Source organism: Felis catus, chromosome A3 (assembly GCF_018350175.1).
Source record: "Felis catus isolate Fca126 chromosome A3, F.catus_Fca126_mat1.0, whole genome shotgun sequence".
Classification (NCBI taxonomy): domain Eukaryota; kingdom Metazoa; phylum Chordata; class Mammalia; order Carnivora; family Felidae; genus Felis; species Felis catus.
The window spans coordinates 133,149,259-133,161,706 of record NC_058370.1 but is presented as its reverse complement, the minus strand read 5'-3'; the positions used below and the strand labels follow the sequence as shown (position 1 = coordinate 133,161,706).

Here is a 12,448-nt window from a genome sequence, read left to right as displayed (position 1 = left end):
TACCTGGAAATTTGTATTCATTGTATTTTAAAGCTAAATTTGCTTTCCGAACTAGATGGCTTCCTTATTCTTTATGCCCCAGAGGAAATCCCGGATGGATCAAAGATCTAAACGTCATAACCTTTACATCCACATATACGTTACAGTGTTACAAGTAAACGAGTATAGGTGTCTGGATGATCTTGGAGTGCAGAAGGCCTTTCTGAGCATGCCCCAAAAGCAGAAGCCAAAAGGGAAAGACTACAAAGCCACAGGCAAATGGCATGTTAGGAAAATATATTTGCAGCACATGACGGACACAGGACTAATTTCTTTAATGTATCAATAGCTCTTGCAAAGCAACAGAAAAAAGACAAACTGAGCAAGAGGTATGAAAAGATAGCTTTCTGGAAAAAAGAAGTACAAAGGCCAAGCCAAAAAATGATAGGATACTCCACCTCGGTCATATTAAAGAAATACAAATTAAAATAGATACTATTTCCCACATGTTGGATTGCCAAAGATTTGTAAAGGTTTCGACTATCTGGTGAGGATATTGGAAAGTCAGGCATTCTTGTTCACAGGTTATTCATGCAATGCTGAGCAACTTCTGTGTTCCGGGCATATTCCAGGCACTGGAGATAACAGCATTAAACAAGGTCCCTGCCTTGAAGGATCTTCTACTCTAATTGGGTGGGGGCAGGTAGTAACCAAATATATAATAGTTGGGCTAAGGAAATACCATGAAGAAAAAGCAAGGCAAGGGTGATAAGGGTGGGCCTTTTTATCAAAGGAGATTGAGGAAGGCCCCTGGGAGGTGACCTTGAGCAGAGATCAACTGCTGTGAAGTACAACCAATGGCCTAAGCCATGGAGCTTGATAACCTTCCAGGGGAAGGTTATTCCAGGCAGAGGAAACGTGCAAAGGCTCTGAGGCAGGGGTATGCTTGATGGATTCAAGGAGTACCATGTGGTCCGGGGCAGCTGGAATGTTATGGTTGAAAGGGAGATTAATAGCACACGAAATGGAAGAATTTGCATTCAAGGCCCCGGTAAGGGCTTTGGGTTTTATCCCAAAGGTGTCATAGGAAGCCATTAGAAAATTTTGAGCAAAAGAATGATGTGATCAAGCCTGTGTCCTAGAAGGCCCGCTTTGCCCTGTGGTGAATACACGGTGCAGAGGTAGAGGCCTCATTAGAGCCTACTGTCCTGGTTCCTGGGCTCCTTCAATTTCCTGCTGTTCCCCCTGTGTGTGAGGGAAGTTAACCGCTGGGTTAGAAGGTTGTGGGACTAGCCAAACACACTGTACCTGACATTGAATAGATGAGGTTGACAGCAGTTTATGGATCCTAGGTACTTACCCCCCGGGAGAGGACGCAGCACACAACATAGGGCCAAGGCGGAGGGGGGGCGGGCACACTTGGGAACGGGGAACAACCAGGGAGCGTGGGAGGCAGGCTCTGCAGTATCAGGGGGAAGGAGTGACCCCTGGTTCCTGCCTGAGCGTGTCATTGGCTTATTTGAATAATCCGATGGGCAGCGGGGAGCTCAAACCCTGAAGCTGGGAGGCGGTCTGTGGTTCAGAGGTCTGGGGTCATGGCAATGTAGGAAAACACCAGAATATAAGTAATATTTAAAAATTGCGGGGCTCGGGGCACCTGGGTGGCGCAGTCGGTTAAGCGTCCGACTTCAGCCAGGTCACGATCTCGCGGTCCGTGAGTTCGAGCCCCGTGTCAGGCTCTGGGCTGATGGCTCAGAGCCTGGAGCCTGTTTCCGATTCTGTGTCTCCCTCTCTCTCTGCCCCTCCCCCGTTCATGCTCTGTCTCTCTCTGTCCCAAAAATAAATAAACGTTGAAAAAAAAAAAAGAGAAAAAAAAATTGCGGGGCCAGATGGGATCTCCTAGAGGGTTTGTATAGATAGAGCTCTCCATGGATGCTGTTGGCAGTTCAGCAAGTTCCCTTCTACTCCTAGATTGCAGAATTGTTTTTTTTTTTTTTAATCGGGAATTAATGTTGGTCGGTTTTTTTTGTTGTTTTTTTTTTCAGATGCTTTTCCTGCAACTTTGAGATAATGGTATATTTTCTCTTTTTTTTTAATTCTTGTTTTATTTTTTGTCTACTTGATTCTTTTTTTTTTTTTTTTTAGGTTTATATATTTTGGGGGAGGGGTAGAGAAAGAGAGGGAGAGAGAGAATCCCAAGCAGGCTCTGTGCTATAAGCACGGAGCCTGACACGGGGCTTGAACCCATGAACCGTGAGCTCGTGACCTGAGCCAAAGTCAGATGCTTAACTGACTGAGCCGCCCAGGCGTCCCCATTTTCTCTTAGCCAGTTAATGTGGTTTCACATTTGAAGTTCAATTGAGTTTCAAATGTGAAACCAACCTTGCGTTCCTAGTATAAACCCCACTTGGTCATGATCTATCATCCATTTTACATATTGTTGAATTTATCTTGCTGAACTATTAAGAGGTTTTGCATCTGTGTTCATAGGAAATGTTGTTCAGTAGCTTTCTTTTCTCCACTGCCAGGAAGAAGATTCGTGGATACTTCTGTACATTTATTTCAGTAAAAATGCCTCGCGTATCTACACAGTGGTTCTCAAAGTGGGATCCTTGGACCGACAACATTGACATCACCTGGAAACTTATCAGAAATGCAGAAGTCCAGGCCCTATCCCTGACCTGCCGATTTGTAAACGCGGCGTGGAGCCCTCCAGGTGATTCTGTGCACACTAATGTGAGAACCACAGGTGTATCACGTATCGGTAAAGTTCAAAAATAAATGACAGGGAATGGGAGGTAAGCAAATGCTTTTAGGCTGCAGTGAACAGAATCCCTAACTGTTAAATCAGAGGTAATTTGTTTTTTCTTTCTTTTTTTTTTTTTAATTTTTTTTTCAACGTTTTTATTTATTTTTGGGACAGAGAGAGACAGAGCATGAACGGGGGAGGGGCAGAGAGAGAGGGAGACACAGAATCGGAAACAGGCTCCAGGCTCCGAGCCATCAGCCCAGAGCCTGACGCGGGGCTCGAACCCACGGACCGCGAGATCGTGACCTGGCTGAAGTCGGACGCTTCACCGACTGCGCCACCCAGGCGCCCCTGTTTTTTCTTTTAACACCTCATGAAAGCTCTGGAAGTAAGTGGTTCCAGATTTGGTTCAGGGGCCCAGCAATGCCATCAGGGACCCAGACTGTTTGCGCTCGGGTGGTTCGAAGCATGGTGGCCTTTTTGTTCTCCAACTTGCTACTTCAGGGTCACAAGATGGATGCTACAATTCCACACAGACAAATCCTGGTACAAAGAGGGAATATGACTAAGCACTTTCTCAAGAGTCTCTCTGGGGGAGAAAACCTTTTCTAGAAGCCCCCCGGTAGAGTGTTCTTTACCTCCATTGGCCAGAACTGCACCATTAACTAGCAAAGGGGGATAGGATTACCATGACTGGTTTAGATGACCGTGATGCATTCGTACCTTCCCTGGGATTAAGGGTCTTTCTTTAATACTTGAGCAAAATTAGGGTACTATTAACAGAGAAAGGTCGGGGGAGCGGGCTGTCTGTTGCATTCCTACCTTCCCCAGGATTAAGGATCTTTCTTTAACATTTGAGCAAACTTTGGGTACTATTAACAGGGAAAGGTGGGGGGACCGTCTGTTGACAGGCAATGAGCAATATCTCATTGCGGTCTTTTCTCTCAAGTTCAAAGTCTTCACATATGTGCAAACTATGATGCTAGGGTATTACGAGTAAACTAATTCCTAACATCTGTTGATCGTCTACCACCAGGACATTCTGTGAGATACTTTATAACTATTAGCATCCAGCTTTGTTCTAGTCTTAGAGAATGACCTAATAGTAAATGCTTGCATAAGGTCTGTTATGTGTCAGATGTTTTTCTAAATGTTCCGTATTTTTTCATATATGTTAATGGAGTGAAATTAATAAATGAGTTATTAGTTTATCCCTCACAACAACTACATGATGTAGGTACTATTATTCCATTTTACAGTTGGGGAACCTGAGACATGGGGGAGGTTGAATACCTTGCCCAAAGTCACACAGACAGTCTAGAATAAATTGCTGAACTACACGGTCTCTCCTGAGACTTAAACAGCTTTTGCTTCCCCAAAGCTTACAGTATTAGCAGAGCCTAATTTTTTTTATTAAGATTTTTATTTTTAGGTAATCGCTATGCCCAACATGGGACTCGAACTCACCATCCTGAGATGAAAAGTTACGTGCCCCACCGAGACAGCCAGGCACCCCGACAGAGTCAAAATGTATTTGGCCACATTCAATACACAAAAATTATGCCCCTTGATTTTATTATCTGTAACTTTTCCCTCGTCTCCATCCTGTTGGGTAGGGCTTGAGGGCAGCAAAGATACAGCTTTGGATCTTTAATCTTACCAATTAAAGACATCTTCGTCTCTTCAGGGTTAAAACGACCACTTTGGGATAAATATTTAGTAAAGTGATCAGGGCTGTTTCACCAATCTGTCTCCTTCCCTAGATGGCCTCTGGGTTCAAGGGTGAGATGGAGAAAGAGCCCTCACCCTACGTGCGTCCTCAAGGTCCTTGCCAGCTATCTGATGCAGATGGTCGTGGGTGCTGATCGCTCCGCTCAGCTCCCACAGGCTCGGGGTGTCCACGAGGAATGACAGCCCCCAGCTCCCCCAGCTGCCTCCCATGTTCTGGCGGGGAGAGCGAAGGTGCCTCTGGACCCCTTCCATGATCAGGCGTGCCTTGGTACAGTGGGTGCCCCTTGGAGTGGATGGCCATTACTTCTCTGCTGCAGTCCCCCCACATGGGCACAGGACACCCTGGAGGTGGTCTCCTCAAGGCCTAGCTCTGTTTGAATACTTGCCTCAGCTATTTCTAAACTAAAAAGGTACGCGGTTATGAAATAAGGCAGAAGTAGGCAAAGTGCCATAATGGATGTAATAGAGCCCAGTAGGGGCGCCTGGGTGGCTCAGTCGGTTGGGCGTCTGACTACCGCTCAGGTCACGATCTCACGGCTCGTGGGTTCGAGCCCCACATCGGGCTCTGTGCTGACAGCTCGGAGCCTGGAGCCTGCTTCGGATTCTGTGTCTCCCTCTCTCTCTGCCCATCCCCACTCATGCTCTCTCTCTGTTGCAAAAATAAATACACATTAAAAAAAAAAAATTCAAATAGAGCCCAGTAGGAGCACAGAGGAACTCACAGCTGGCAGGGGCAGCATGGAAGGGCTGGGTGCCCAGGGAGGGGTGCCCAGTTCCCAGGCTTCCCCCACCTGGAGCAGGAATCAGGTTTCTCATCTCCTTTCAGGGGAAGCAATAAATTATTTTGCCAGGAGACAGACTGGTGATACTTGTTGATTCGGGTGGAATCTCTTCTATGAACAAAACTTATTTTATGTTTTTTTTAAAAATTAAATACCTTACCACTCCAGTGAAATATAATTTTGCAGATGAGGTGACCACCCTAAAGGGAAATAAAACCAAGTAAAATTTCACGTGGTCTCATCTCCAGTAACTAGTGTGACAGTGAGAAATCAGACACTTCCAGGGGGTGAAAATAGAATGTAATAGGTACTTCTGGAAAGAAAAAAAAAAAAGTCTTTAAATTGTTTTGTCTGTCAGTGATCCGTCTAAGCTCATAGCCATGCAAATATAGCATATATGTACTGAAGTTGAGTGAATTTCCTGTTCTTCGTTGTCTGGAGTATCAAACTTTGATCATCAGAACATCGTGGAAAACAGCTGCGAGTATATTTATTCCACACCTCCCTACCTGTTTTCTCATTTACTATATTGAGATAAATCTATCCATCCATATCTGTAGCAATTCAAAGTTTGATCTAGAAGATTAACATAAAAAAACCTCTAAAGTTTTTTAATTAAAATATTAATTCAGGGAAGTGCGATGAGGATCTTTTCTCCTGAGAATACAGAACATTGACCTAAATATTTTGTTAATCTACAAGGATATCACAAATTTTGAACATACATTTTTGGTTTGGGTTATTTATTTATTTATTTATTTATTATTTGATGTTTTTTATTATTTTTAATTTAATTTTATCTTTTATTGACATCCAAATTAGTTAGCATATAGTGCAATAATGATTTCAGGAGTAGATTCCTTAATGCCCCTTACCCATTTGGCCCATGCTCCCTCCCTTGGTTTGGGTATTTAAAAAAAAATGTAGGGGCGCCTGGGTGGCTCAGTCGGTTAAGCATCCGACTTCAGCTCAGGTCACGATCTCGCGGTCCGTGAGTTCGAGCCCCGAGTCGGGCTCTGGGCTGACGGCTCAGAGCCTGGAGCCTGCTTCCGATTCTGTGTCTCCCTCTCTCTCTGCCCCTCCCCCATTCATGCTCTGTCTCTCTCTGTCTCAAAAATAAATAAATGTTAAAAAAATTTTTTTAAAAATGTAATGTTTATTTAATTTTGAGAGAGGACAGAGTGCTAGCAGGGACCAGGCAAAGAGAGAGTGAGACACAGAATCCGAAGCAGGCTCCAGGCTCTGAGCTGTCGGCACAGAGCCCGACGCGGGGCTCGAACCCACAGACCGTGAGATCGTGACCTGAGCTGAAGGCGGAGGCTTAAATGAGCCACCCAGGTACCCCAGGGTTTGTTTTTTTTAACCCTTCAAAAAACGTGGATTTCTTCAGGCAGTTTGGAATTCTGGGTTAGACTTGAAAGGAGAAAGGGCTCTTCTGCCAGATTTGGCCTCTCTTACATTGGGTAAAGCGACATCATCATGGGAAAGTAATGTTGTTTATTTATCTCACCAAAGGGCAGTATTTCTCTGGGGGCACGACAGGCGTGTCATTGCCACACGAAAGTGGATGGAGCCTTCTATAGCCCAGAGGAAGGAGGAGAGCCCAGGGCCGGGGCCAGCAGGGGCAGCACGTTCACCCCGGGGAGAGTGTGTAGTTCTTTGTTAGCTCTTTGGGTTGTTTTTTGTTTTTTTGTTTTTTTTCCTCCATTGGCACAAAGCCGAGAAAAAAAAGCACTATTAATTCAACCCTGTATTTACACAGAAAGCTATATTGCTTAGGGGAGAAGGCGCGTTATTTCCAAGACTTAAGGAAAACTTTGAGTAGAATTTCCAAAGCTCTGTGAATTATTATACACCGCAGCGAGTTAAAAGCATATGTTTTCATGTTGGGCATATAGCCAGTGACATTTTTTTTTTTTCCATTTACAGTGCCTCTGTATTCTTGAAAGCTGAGTAAGTTCACACCGTATGAAGTCTCTCACAAAATGTTTTCGAGAAGCTCTCAGGGTACGTTCCCTTGTTCCGTGTCCTTGTGAAGTATTTAAGCATAAAGTGATGTTAGTGCCAGGCTTACCTGATAATGCGCCATGACTTGAGGAGGACTTACAAAAGAGCGCTTTTATTGACTTTATAAATTAAGAACCTGGTATTTCTCAGCTCACTTGGCCTTTTGCCCTTCTGCTATAATTATTTCCTTCTAGAACGATTGGTGCATGTTTTATGGATATTTGCGTTGAACTGGGTGACTCACAGATATTTCCAAAAGAATTTTTAAGTTAGAATGCCACTTAAATGTAATTACCTTTTGTCACCATTGTTGTCTACATTAATTCAGATTCAGTGATGAAGTTAAACATTACCGAAAATGAAAAAGGTGGTCTCTGAATTTAACTCCAGGGCCAGAAGTAGGAAAAACGTGTTCTTTACCACGTTGGAGGAGAAGAAAATATCAGAAACATGTTCATTTATTTTTACCTTTCTCTCCTTAGAAATTCACACCGGGACAAATTCCACACCAGGGAAGGTCTCCTCCGCCTGGGGTCCTCGGTCACCTTGCTTGGGCCCTGTCTCCCCCCCCATCACCGCTTGGCCATGATGCCAAAACACCTTGCACATGTCACCCCCTCTCCACGCCTCCCTGTCTACCCACCGAGTTTCTCCAAGGGCAGCCCAGGGATCTGCGTCTGATCAAGTTCAGACCCTTCCCGACTCCCCTGCCTGCCCCCCTCCTCACCACAGCCCGAGGGTCAGAGCAGGTGGGGTGGCCCCAGAGCCTGCCTTTCATCACCTGGCACCCCCCCCGGCCCCCTCTCTGTTCTCCCACCTGGTCCCCGCCTCCCAGCCCCCAGCTCGCTCTGTCCCTCAGACTGATTTCATCCTCCCTCCGTCTGAAAGGGCCCTCGGGTCCTTCCACAGCGTCAGGGAGGGGTCTTCTTGCTCCTCGGGACCCACAGCACGTCCTCTGTCTGAAACCTACTTCCGCACGTGTCCTATTGTCCGAGCCAGGCGGTGAGCCTCTGACACTGGGGGCCATTTCTCATGCTCCGTCTAGAACCCTACATTCCACGGATGTTCAGGAGACGCCTCCGATGGAAGGAGTGATGGTAAAAAGGGGAAAGGTCGCGAAAACCTTCCTACTTTCTCATCAGCTATGCACCGCAAGGATCCCCGCTTCACTATCGCACCTGGTTGTCTGCCTTGCAAATGTTGGTTTGGAACCAAATAGAAGTGTTTTTTTTTTTTTTTTTAAGGAGTTTCGTTATTTATTTTGAGAGAGAGAGCACAGGAGGGGCAGGGAGAGAGGGAGAGAATCCCAAGCAGAGCCCGGCACGGGGTGGGGGCGGGGGCCCAACACGGGACTCGAACCCACACACCATGAGATCATGACCGGAGCCGACATCAAGAGTCAGACACTTAACCGGGGAGCCACCCAGGTGCCCCCGAAGCATTTTTAAAACAGAAGGGGAAAATGGGCATCCCTTTTGCTCAAGGTGTACCTGTGGCCATACCACACAGATAGCACGTATCTCTGGAGTGCTCAGAATATTCCAGGCCGTGGTCTCAGCAATTTACACGAACCACCTCTACTAATCCCCTGACTGGTCCCATGATGCAGTACTGTGTTATTCGACAAATAAAGACATTGAGAAGTTCTTTTTTTTTTTTTTTTTTTAATGTGTATTCATTTTAGAGAGAGAGAGAGAGAGACAGAGAGGGAAGGGCAGAGAGAGGGAGACACAGAACTCAAAGCAGGCTCCGGGCCCCGCACTATCAGCACAGAGCCCAACTCGGGGCTCCAACTCATGAACCCCGAGATCACGACCTGAGCCAAAGTCGGACTCTTGACCGACTGAGCCCCCCTGGGCGCCCCAAAGCCATCGAGAAGTTCTAATGCCAGGCACTCTAGCTCTGGAATGTGAGGGCTTCACCAGCTTCCAGCCCCGCCTCACAGAGCTCCAAGCCCTGGTGATGTCAGCGTGGAATCAGAGGAGCCCGAGAGCTACCACGAAGACGAAAACATTGGTTTATGACTGGTGTGTTTCCTCACCACCCCCTCCTCCAAAACCTCTGCCCCAAACCTGTTTGGCCTCCTTGCTCCCCGGCTGTCAGTGACAGCACCATTCACCTAATCACCTAAGCAATAAATGGCCAACTCCTCCCAATCTGTCATCCAACATCTCCGTCACTCAGCCCTGGCGGTTCCACCACCAAGGACCTCTCTGGCCGGTCTCCAATCCTCTGATAACATAGTCGCTGCCCAGCCCCGGTCCTCATCACCACCCTCCCGGTGGGTGCAAAACCACTCTCCTTTCCAAGCATCTGTCCCGCCCCTGCCAAGTATTTCCGCCAAAACAGATCTGATGCCACTCGGAGACTCACCCTGCGATGGCTTCTGTTGACAACAGCCTGATAGCTTGGTCTGGGAGGCCCGTGAGAGTGTGGCTCCCTCCAGTGCAAGCGAGGGGTCCCTGAACAGCCATGACGTCTCACACCTCGGGGCCTCTGCCCGTGCTGCGTTCCCTGCCAGAAATGCCCTCCCTTGTCTCAGAAGACCCCTTATTCGTTCTTTACGACCCTGCTCAAATGCCACCCCCCACCTTTCCCCACCTCAGCTCTCCCGGGCAGAATCCGTCCTCCCCAAAGCACGTGACACACACCTCCATCAGGGCACCTACAACATTTGTGCTGATGTTCCCGGGTCTCCAGGAGGAGCGATTTGTGCACCAGATCGCGAGTTAGTCCGTGAGTACGTGCACCCGCGGGCTGGGTAGGAGATTTTTGAGGGGAGGAAACTACAGCTCTTATGCGAAAAATAGAGCTCACAAGGATCAAAAATATGCAGGTGACAATGCCAAAGAGGAGCCGTGTGTAGGAGACGTCCCACATCTAATCGGTAATCATGAGGCTCGTTCAACTGACTTCTACCTGCCACCCACCAGAAACTTGTTAGGACCCCTCTTCTTTGGCATTTTCAATACAGTGCCGGTGCATCTGTCTTGCTTTATTAAGGACCACATGCCTTTTTAAAAAAAATTTTTTTAACGTTCATTTATTTTTGAAAGAGAAAGAGAGAGCATGAGCCAAGAGGGGCAGAGAGAGAGAGGGAAACACAGAATCTCAAGCAGGTTCCAGGCTCTGAGCTGTCAGCACAGAGCCTGACGCGGGGCTCGAACCCACAAACCGTGAGATCATGACTTGAGCCGAAGTCCGGTGCTCAACCGACTGAGCCACCCAGGCGCCCCTGGGATCACATGCCTTTGAAGAAGCACTTTTTGTGTCTTGCCCGCTCCGTGTATGTGTTAAAAGCCAGCCCTCTGACCTCCCTTCTCAGAGTAGTGTCCCCATCTGCTGATCCCCACAATGGCCCCAGAGTAGGGTCACCTGGGAGTTTTGTGATGCCCTTGAGGAGCTTTTACTGAGAGGACGAGGAACTTAATTCCATCTTTCCTTCCTACCGAGGGAGGACAATCTCTCTCTCGTAGTAGTCGAATGTGGTGAGATGCTACAATTTTAAGTGGATAGTTTATAACGAAGGCGTTTTACCACTCATAACCTTTTCTTCAGGGAGTAAAGTATGCAAATGTGAGCTGGCCAGCCGAGGACAGGCCTTCCTTCCCCTCCCGAGCCTGGAGCGCTTTCTGGAGAAGGCCGCAAAGCATGATGGCTCCCCGCCCCACTCAGCGTTAGTCACAGGCAAGGGAGGTTTACCGAAGGGTAAGGCCAGTGTTTCCAAGCCGAGGGCTTTCTGGCAGCTGTGGTGCAATGTTGAGCCTTCACTGGAATGATCGATCTCCATGAAGCCAGAGGAAAAGAATGTGAGATATCTGGGTTCCAGTTGCCAGCAAGAGGGTGACACCCAGCCTGACATCGCTCTTCTGCCTCCATTCAGAGACGGGGAGAGAGTCTGGATCAAGGCCCAGGTATTCGACAAGACTCACCTGAGACTGCAGTCATGCTGGAAGAACAGGCAGACATGGAAGGGAAGGGGCGAAGCCTCCTTGAACGGGCGCGTTCAGGACAACGCCACTAAGGACCTCGGAAAACAGAGTGTCGGATACCGCAAAGCGGAGAGAGGGTTCTGCGAGTCCCCATGTTGTCTAAGTTTGAGGATCAATTTAGGGAATAATCAAACCCGATCCTGGAAGCCGGAGGCTGTCACCAGAAGCCCCAGCCATGGCTCTGCCGCATTTAAAGTGTCCAGGCTGCTTTATAATGGGGCCACAGGCTGCACCCAGAATATCAGGCAGAAATGCTCTCATATCGGGACCACGTAGAAGGGAAAGTGTGGGATTTGGAAACAAGGGTCTGGGTTCAAGTCCCAAAGTTCCCGAGTAGGAGACTCTAAAAACATCACTTGATCTCTCTGGGCCTTGCTTCTTCCTCTACAAGGTGGGCATAACCCTGTCTACCTCAAAGACTGGTTTTAAGAGTCAAAGGAGCTCAGGTATGTGATCGATGAGTACTGCCCAAAGAAGGCTAATGTCCTCACCATCCTGAATAACAATTATCGATACTATATAATATGCTTATTGCTATGCTAGATGATGAGGTTTTTATTTTTATTTTTTTTAAATTTTTTTTTCAATGTTTATTTATTTTGGGGACAGAGAGAGACAGAGCATGAACGGGCGAGGGGCAGAGAGAGAGGGAGACGCAGAATCGGAAACAGGCTCCAGGCTCTGAGCCATCAGCCCAGAGCCTGATGCGGGGCTCGAACTCACGGACCGCAAGATCGTGACCTGGCTGAAGTCGGACGCTTAACCGACTGCGCCACCCAGGCGCCCCAATGATGAGGTTTTTAAAATATATATGAGATACAGTTTCTGTCCATTCAGCGGCTTATATAATACGGTGAGGGACAATGGGAAGTCGGGACGTTTAATATTTATTGAATTCCAATAGGTCTGGCATTGTTTGAGATACTTTTCACAAAACAAAACAAATGGATCCCTTGGTGGTAGGAATCAGTGTCTCCCATTCCCCAGTTGTGGAAACTGAGGCTCAGGGTTACGTAACTTTCCAAAGTCACAGGGCTGGGAGGCAAGGGCGGGGATTCCATACTCTCCCTTCTATGCCCCGTGTCTCTAGAGTGGAAGACTTTCATCTCACAGCAGACACACAGTGACACAGCACAGACACAATGGCTCTGGTACACTGGGTGGGACTAACTCGGATGTCAGGCACGAAGGCTCTTCCATTGCAACTA

General features: G+C 47.5%; 1 long non-coding RNA gene across 1 annotated transcript; it reads left to right on the top strand.

Annotated features, from left to right (window-relative positions):
• Window positions 1-2,218: 2,218 nt before the first annotated feature.
• On the top strand, window positions 2,219-8,537 carry LOC123384233. Its single transcript, XR_006594962.1, has 3 exons — window positions 2,219-2,695; window positions 7,171-7,248; window positions 7,731-8,537. It is a non-coding gene; the product is annotated as an uncharacterized LOC123384233 (long non-coding RNA).
• The last annotated feature ends 3,911 nt before the right edge of the window (window positions 8,538-12,448 follow it).